The sequence below is a fragment of the Aythya ferina genome, assembly GCF_964211825.1.
Source record: "Aythya ferina genome assembly, chromosome: 2".
Taxonomy (NCBI): domain Eukaryota; kingdom Metazoa; phylum Chordata; class Aves; order Anseriformes; family Anatidae; genus Aythya; species Aythya ferina.
Genome location: NC_140297.1, coordinates 68,206,479 through 68,214,840, shown reverse-complemented (window position 1 = coordinate 68,214,840; position 8,362 = coordinate 68,206,479). Strand labels below are relative to the sequence as shown.

The 8,362-nt window shown below is 43.3% G+C and overlaps 1 protein-coding gene across 18 annotated transcripts in view; it reads left to right on the top strand.

Annotated features, from left to right (window-relative positions):
- The first annotated feature begins 540 nt into the window (after positions 1–540).
- Positions 541–8,362, top strand: part of ARPP21 (cAMP regulated phosphoprotein 21) — a 152,709-nt gene continuing 144,887 nt past the window's right edge. For 14 of the 18 annotated variants that reach the window (XM_084511658.1, XM_084511651.1, XM_084511649.1 and 11 more), the window contains exon 1: positions 2,774–3,079. The gene's annotated coding sequence lies outside the window, so the exon portion shown is untranslated. The other 4 variants (XM_084511656.1, XM_084511654.1, XM_084511650.1 and 1 more) reach the window with 4 other exon arrangements.

Below are 8,362 nucleotides of genomic sequence, written 5' to 3'. Positions count from 1 at the left end.
TTGCCATGGTTTCCCACCTCTCAGATGCTGTGATTGTGACTGTGCAGTGATTGTGATTTTATGTCTGTTTTATTTTTTTCTGCAAAGAAAAGTCCAGAAAAAGCAAGGTGCATACTCCATTAGATTCATATCTAACTCTTGGATGATCTGACATGATTTCTCCACAAAAGGAGAAATTTCTCCACCTCCTTGCCCATGCTGTTTTTGATGCTGTTCACCATTCTGAGCTGAGACAGTAGCTAGGATGATGATTTTTATTTATTTTGCGTATTTTCTTTGTTGTTACTGTAGCTGGCAACTTTTAGCATTTGGTAACTTGCCCCAAACACATTCTGCCACACAGGAGAGTGGACTGAACTGTGAGGACTACAGCTTGGATGAATTTTTATCTACTTCCAGATCTGATGTACAGCTTCAGCGCTTCCCATTCTGAGGACACCCCAGTATCCAAACTGTGAGAAAGAAGCTGTTGACACGTGGCTGTTTTACACGTTCATTGTATCTAGTGACTGGGGCAAGGTTTTGAAGGAGCCCCCTCACACCTACTCACCTACTTTACAAGCAGGTGAGTTATGAGCCATCTAGTGAAGTCACTGAGTGAGTACCCCTTTCACGTCTTGATGCAGCCTGAGGTCCCTCCCTCCCCTTAGCTGGGTAGCCTGCTTAGGAGGTAAGGGATGATGTGCAGAAGCCAGGCAAAGTCTTCTGCATTTCAATGCATGCTCAAAGCATATTTTTTTGCATATATTTGCTCAAGGCATATATTTTGATATCCATAAACCTTGGTCTGCAATGGAGATGGCTGGAAAACAAAACAAAACAAAACAAAAAAGAAAAAGAAAAAACATCAACAAAAAACAAACAAACAAACAAAAAACAACCCACTTCAAAAGCAAAGAATGGACTTTACCCCAGTCACCAGCTCTTGCACACTTCAGTGTAGTGCCATATATAGCCTTTCTGCCACTCTTCTTACTTTCAGGAGCAACTTGTAGTGGATACCGTGGGGATATGTTAAATAACAAAATCAAAAGTAGATGGAGCCACACTCAACTATCATAGGAGGAAGCCACACCAGGAGGTGCATTAGCAGCACCGGTTTTGGTGTGCATGGCTGAATGCGTCTGATCACTTGAGGCATGCACCAGGACTCTGCTAATGCTCACCCTGGTGTGGTTCATTGCTTGCTGTATTCTTCAAGTCTGGCTCCATTCAGCAGTCCCCAGTAAAAGCAGGTGTTCACTGCTAAGGGGAAAAGAGGGATTCCAGGGGTGCCAGGATAATGCCTAATAAAGCAATCATTTTCCTCCCTCCATCGTCTGTATATTTGTCTGCATTCAACTGGTACATGAGTTCTTCTACAGTCACTAATTGCGGAAAACTCTATTTTGAAACAAGGACTTTTTGAAATTACATAATGAAAAGAGTGCATTTTTCACTGTATATTTTAAATAAGAATTGCCTGTCTGTGGGAGTTGGGCTCTTTGTATCACTGTAGACAGAAACAATCACTATGTTTCGTAGTATCTTGCTACTTTATATTTATTGACTGTTTATTTTTCATCTATAGGATTACTAATTGCAGCTAGTACCAGACGCTTCTGTCTCCTTTCAGGTTATTGTAGTAGAGGGCTTTGTACCAGATGCATGACTATTCACAGAGCATGTGTTTCCAGCAGCTGAATTGCTGGATCTGCTCTAAATGATCTATGGCAATTACATTTGGCGTTGTACAGCTATAATTTTACTGCATATTAATAGCCACCTAGCAAAAAGGTAAATGCCCTTTTCTCTGCTGGAAGTAGGATGAATGCCTGGATGTATTCAATTGGGTAAAACGAGGCTTCCCCCCCCCCCCCCCCCCCCCCAACGGATAGCAGAGGTTTTATGTGTTGGAAATGTGTGTGCTGGTGAAATGTCTGTTTCCCTCTGCCTCGATGGTGTGCAGCGAGGCTCTTGGAGAAATATCAAATAAGGTCCTAGATGGAAACAACGCTGGGAAGGGAGGAAGAGGGGGATCATGTGCCCCATTTTAAGTGGCTTATCTGCTCCCACCCAAAATCTGCTGCAGTCTTCACCCCCTCCCCTCCCTCTCCCTCCCGCCGCCCCCTTTCAGCAGCTTGGCTCAGCAGTGCGGACGCTGTCAGCTTTCACCAGCAAAAATAATAATTAAAACCACCCTCCCCACACCTTCACCAAAGCTGTTCTCAGGGGGTCGGAGATCGCTTTTTTCCCCCGTGATTTTGGGTCGGGGGGAGATGGGGAGCGCGTAACGAGGAGTCGGAGGGTTATGAACGAGCCTCCTCCTCATTAGTGCCGGCCGGCTGCTTTGTCTCTCTGCTCCTGGTTGGGGACGGGGGGTGGGTAGAGGCGGTGGTGCGATGGAGGAACATGATGCCGCACAGCCCGACAGGCAGGGACAAACAGACAGCCGCGGTACCTCTGAGGAGAGGGACGGGCAGGGAGGAGAGGGGACGAGGCAGGGCGAGTGGGCGCAATGGCGGTGGGGTGCGGGGCCGCTCCGAGGTGGCCGCTTGCGCGGCCGAGGCAGGGCGAGCCGGAGCGGCGGTGGTGGCGCTGAGAGGAGCCGGCGAGAAGCGACACGAGAGGCGCCGCCGTCTGCGGGCCGGGGCGCACCACACTGCGTGGGCGGGGAGAGAGAGAAAGAGAGAGAGAGAAAGAGAGAGGGAGAGACTCGCAGGCAGGCAGTACGGCGGGGCAGCGCGGCGCATAAAGGACGGGGGACAGGCAGAGCAGCGGGCGACCGGTAGGGACTCCAGTCAGGCACGAAGGGACCGGGACAGGGATAGGCAGGGCGAGGCAAGCCGGCCCGGCCCGGCTCCGGTCGGACAGCAGCAGCAGCAGCAGTAGTACCAGCAGGAGCATCGCGGCGGATCTCCTCCCGCGGCGGAGGCGGAGGCAGAGACCATGTCTTGCAGGAAGACAGGCGCTGCGCTGTAGCAGCAGCGTGCCCTCCGCCACATAAACAAACCGGCCAGCAGCCGCCCCATATAAAAAACAAACAAACAAATAACCCGACCCGCCAAGACGCTGGGGGCACAGCCCGTTTTCAGGCAAGGTAACAAAAGGAAAAAAAAAAAAAAAAAAAGGAGAAAAAAGCGCAAAGCAATCTGTAGACATTTGTGTGGCGTGCTGTTCTTTGTTGTTGCGATTTTATATTATATTTTTATTATTATTTTTCCTTGTAGCATGTGTTTCGTGTCATTTCGTCGTCCGTTCTCTTCCTCCCCTCCCCCCCCGTGCTCTGTTTTAATTGTGGAGGTCAGGGAAGTTGGGGGGGAGGGCTGTGCATGGGGGGCAGCATCCCAGCTCCGAGCTGTGGCGTCTGGAGGAGGAGGAGGAGGGAGGGGAAAAACCCCGCTAATTAAAAAAATAAACCCTGCATCTCAGTGATACAGCGGGGGAAGATGAGCTCGGGGCCGAAGCTGGAGCCAGATTTCTCAGCGGCGGGGTAGGTGGTGCGGGTGCCCGGGGAACTGAGGGGGGTCAAGGGGAGCCAGGGGGACCCCTGTTGCCCCCAGGTTTTGGGCACCCAGGGCTCGGCCGGTGCCATCGCCCCCCGGCTGGAGACGGGTGGTGGTGAAAGGGGGGGGACACGGCCGCAGGAGGGGGATCGCTGCCTTCCAGAGGGGTATTTTGGTCGAAACGATTCCAAGTGTCAAAGGGAACGTAACAAAAGGCAAACTTTTCCTCGCCGGTTTGTGAACGACGTCGAGGAATCGGCTCCGAGACCTTTGCGAGAGGGGCAGAGGGAGACTGGCATGTTCTGCTTGCATTGTTCTTGTGGGTGGTGATTTGAGGGTAAAGGGTTTACTTAGTGCTTCGGTGGCATCTATCTTCTTGTTCTCACATGCAGTGAAGGAGAGGTACAGTCACGTTGTTAGACAGCCCAGTAGTCTGTATTAATTAAATATAACGCTACTCTGTCTAGTGTGATTTTACGTCCTTGTATGTGCATTTCAGCCGTATCGCTTGTGGAGCTAATGACATGTTCATCCAGCACAGCCATTGTGCAGTCCAGTTTAATTATTGTTATTTTCCTGCATTCATTTACCACCTCAGCCAGCGGGGGGAACATACTCACATTCAGGGATCGTTTTTGTGTGCTAGGTGTGTCTTAGCACCACTGCTCATCCTCCCATCTTTGCGCTTCCAGGTGTGTGCAGTTCTGTTTCAGTTCATTCCACTATTGTTGTGTCATATTCAGGTAAATGTGCTGAGAAATGAAACAAAGGAATTAGCGAGCAGCACAGGTGTTCATGGCTCACCTGTTTGAATTCTCCACCACAGCAATTAGCTAGATATGTGTATGTCTGGTGTGTTTTCTTCTTAACCTTCCCCAAAATGGCATATCTAAGTTTTAGGCAAGTACAGAGCATTGAAACTGAAAGTTACAGGGAGGGGAAAATTCCTGTAAAGTGACCTGTAACTTTTCAGTCACATAATCTTAACTGCACGCTGGCTTCTTGCTTTAGCAGTCTTCATCATGAATTGAGGCAAGTCTGTGTGCACAATTAGGCTTGTAAATTGCTAATCTCGCACGGGCTTTGCCTCTCAGTTCCCAGCTGGGCATGGTTACCTTGAGATTTGAGGTATCAGCACTGTTGGAGCATGCTCTGGCAGGGAGATTGTGTGTGTTCTATTTTTAATACTATTTAATGAAGGTGCTTCTCACTGCAATATACCAAGCATAATGGAATGGCAGAGCGATGATTGGTTATGGATACTGGAAAGGGAAAAATGCAAAGGTAAAAATGGAAATTTAATGGAAGAAAATGTTGTGTGGAAAGCTAAGTGGTTAGCTCTTTTTAAGTCAAACTGTTTTGGGGTGTCTGAAATTATCTTAATTTCTCTAAGAAGCTGTATGGAACAAACTGTAGGTAGAAAATGACTGCTGTTTTTTGTTGTTGATGAATCTGATTGTATTAGGATAAATGTAAGTTGAATTCTGTTTTACTTCCATTTTGATGTTGAAATGTCTTACAATAGAGTAGCATTAAGGAACATTTTCAAAAAATTTTTTTTCCTTTTCTTATGATGATAGTGCTAACCCATTTTAATGTTTACTATGTATATTCTTATTGGTAACTTTCTGAAGCAGGTGTTCAGAGTTTTCATTCTTGTATGTAATACTCACAGAATGCAAGCAGCTGTAAACCACTTGTGATAGATGTGTAAGAGCAAATACCTCTAGATAACTACAGTGTATACCATTACACAAGATGTGTGTAGACAGCTCTCAAAAACTGCCTTGTTTAGTTTCACAAATCTGTAGTCAGAAATATGTTTACTAGCCGTTAGCAATAATCCTTGCATGCAGAATCATATACCGAAACTTGCCATGATTAAAGATACTGTCTACGAAAGAACGGTATTTTCTCTCTACTGCCTATATTTTTGCAGGATGGTGGTCTAAGAAATGTTTCAGTACCCCTCCTGCAAAATCCTTCTTTGGGCAATTGTTTCTTCTTACTGTTTGTTAGCCCTTCTGACTGTCTTTGGGACTAAGTGTGCAAGTGAAGGTTGCTCAATTGAGTGTTTACTACACCATATTTTTGGAGGAAAAATTGCATGAGAGGGATACAAGAAACAGTTAGAATTTTAATGTGGGTGTAATGATAGCTCATGGAGAGATGTAAGGACAGCCACTTTGAAACTTTATCTAGCTGGGGTAACACTGTGGGCCAAATAATGTTTTCTTGATGGTGCCGCTTTTCCTGTGTGCTTTATTGGAGTTTTTTCAATTATTACAGCAAACTGGGCTTGGCGTAATAAATCACTGTTACCAAGTAGAATTTCTGGGAGTAGGTAAAAGAAATCAAAGAAATTTCAAAATCGATTGTGCCCTTGATTTCCTCACAGGTTATGATTTTAAAAACTAACTTAAAACTTAGAATAAACATAGGGTGGGAAGTATGCTATTTCTAGGACTTGTTTACAGTCTTTCCTTCCTCCTTTAGGCATCACTCTTGCTATAGTTGGTGGGAGCTTTAAATTTGGAAGTGTGTCCAGAGTTTGGTTCAATGGTTTTTATCAGTGCTAAAGAAAGACCTAGGAATAAATCTTCAGCAGCTGTAAATTGATGTAGTTCCATTGGATTTAAGAACAGTATAGATTTACACCAGCTGATGATATGTCTCTCTACTTATAACATACAGGATCCATAACGGGCATTGAGTAGTATCATCAATTTTGATGGCATTAATTTCAGAGTAGGAAAATGATTTTGACAGACTGGTGAAACCCTGTTTACAGGGACTACTCAGAAATGAATGTCTTGATCCATTGAGTGCTTCCAGCTCAATTTATTTGCTCAGTTGTAAAGAGAAATGGTAACCTACACAATTATTTAAAGGGAATGCTATTTTTGTTAAGTAATCTCTTTTTCAAAAACATCATTAAGGATTGGTCAGTTGAGAAGTAATGTAACTACAGCACAATAAACTTGCAAAACCCGTTTGTCCCCTGCTCGTTCATTTATAAGATTTGAAGGTCTATTAATGTTCTCAGCAGGTAGTAAGTCACGCAAATTGACACTTTTTCTTCTAGAAGACTGAAATCTTCATTAAATGAGTAGTTAAGGAATACGTGGCAAAAACTGTGTACATTTCAGTGGAAAAGATTTGCTTCTGAAGACTTAAAAGTGCTGTGTATGAACGTCTTTGTATCTATATGGAAACATGTGTTTTTAGGGCACGTGCTGTTTTGATGACAAACTGCAATCCAGGTAAGTAGAATTTTCCCCATTTTAAGGCTGGGTAAATGGAATTGCAGAGAGATTATGCAGACCATGTGAGGTCACTCATCTAGCTTTTTACAGTGCATGTAAATGAGACCCTTTCCAGTCCCTAGTCTTATGCCAGTCTTATCTCTGGAGAATAAGACTTCTGTTTAGTTGTTGGGTTTACTTGGGAATTTTTGGGTCTTATACATGAAATGGTGACTTTCAGGAAACATTAAGCATTTAAATTTATTTATATCTAATGTTTAATACAAATACTACACTTTAACATAATTCAGTGATAAGCCCTTTTAGCAAGGAAATACCTTTAGGACAAGTGAAAGGACTGTCTCATGCTTTGTCATGATTTCTTTTTGAATTACTGAGCATGCCTATAAACTCAGGTGGACATACTGCTTACTGTTAATGGACCAGATACGTTTTCTGGGGGATACTTATTTAAGGGGACTTAGAATCCACCGTAATAATAGCCACTGTAGCTTGTGTGAGTATGCCAGTGTGTTTACACACAATTCATTAGAGAAAAAAAAAAAGAGTATTATCAAATTACAAAACTTGTTATTCATCAAGAAACAAATAATAAAATCTGTGATGGGTTCATGCCAAGTAAGTTCTTGTTCATCAATGAAGTCCCAAACCACATGGTTACAGGACTTCAGAGCTAAACTGCTCATCATTTTCTTGCATTTCTGAAGTAACGTCAGTTTAAGACTCTGTTACCACATATGGTGGTTATACAATAGGTAAACTAGGTTTCAGGTAATTCATTATTTTATTTTTAAGTTTCCTTGGGTAAAGGACTTGCTGAATAAGTGTCCTTGCATTAAAATGCATAAGTTCTTCAGTTGTGGTAAAACTTTTAAACCACCATGGTTTAAAATGGTTTTTTTTTTTTTTTTTTTTTTTTTTTTTTTTTTTTAACCATTCTGGATAACTAAGTAAAAAGCATATACTTATGCAAACATTGCATGATATTTCCACCCCTCCCCCCCTACTCCTAAATTCCATTTTACCGAGGGGAGGAAACATACTAAATATGGAGAGAAACATAGGGAAACCAGGAGTAGACAAAATAATCTATTTTACAGGAGTGAGTTCATAAGGGTTATTTAGATTTAATTGCAGTTGTGGTAAATGTGAAAAATTCTAGACAATCCAGTAGCTGTGGGTTTTTCCGTTAGTGCTGAAGAAGCTACAAAGTGTGAGAGAGTGATAATGTCATACAGTATGACATAACTATGCCTTCTGGATTTCAGCTAGGCAGTGACAGCTGGGAATTCGAAATTTATGATTTGGATATCCAATGACTTTCTGAAGCAGGGGGTGTAGAGTATTTTCTGGTCACTGGTATTATGTGGAGGCAGCCAGCTTGTTCACATAGCATATGTTGAAGTATGTAAGGTAAGAAGTGCATTTCTATAACTGAAAGAATATGTTATCCACAGAGAAACTAGGATACTTTTCTGCTATTTTTCTCCAAATCTGATGTCTGCTTTTGGTATTTTCAGGCCAGGAGCCTTAGTTAACAAGAAGGGTACCATACAAAAAGTCATATGAAAAGTATTCATGTATTTTAATGCTTTCTAGTGTATTTCCCGC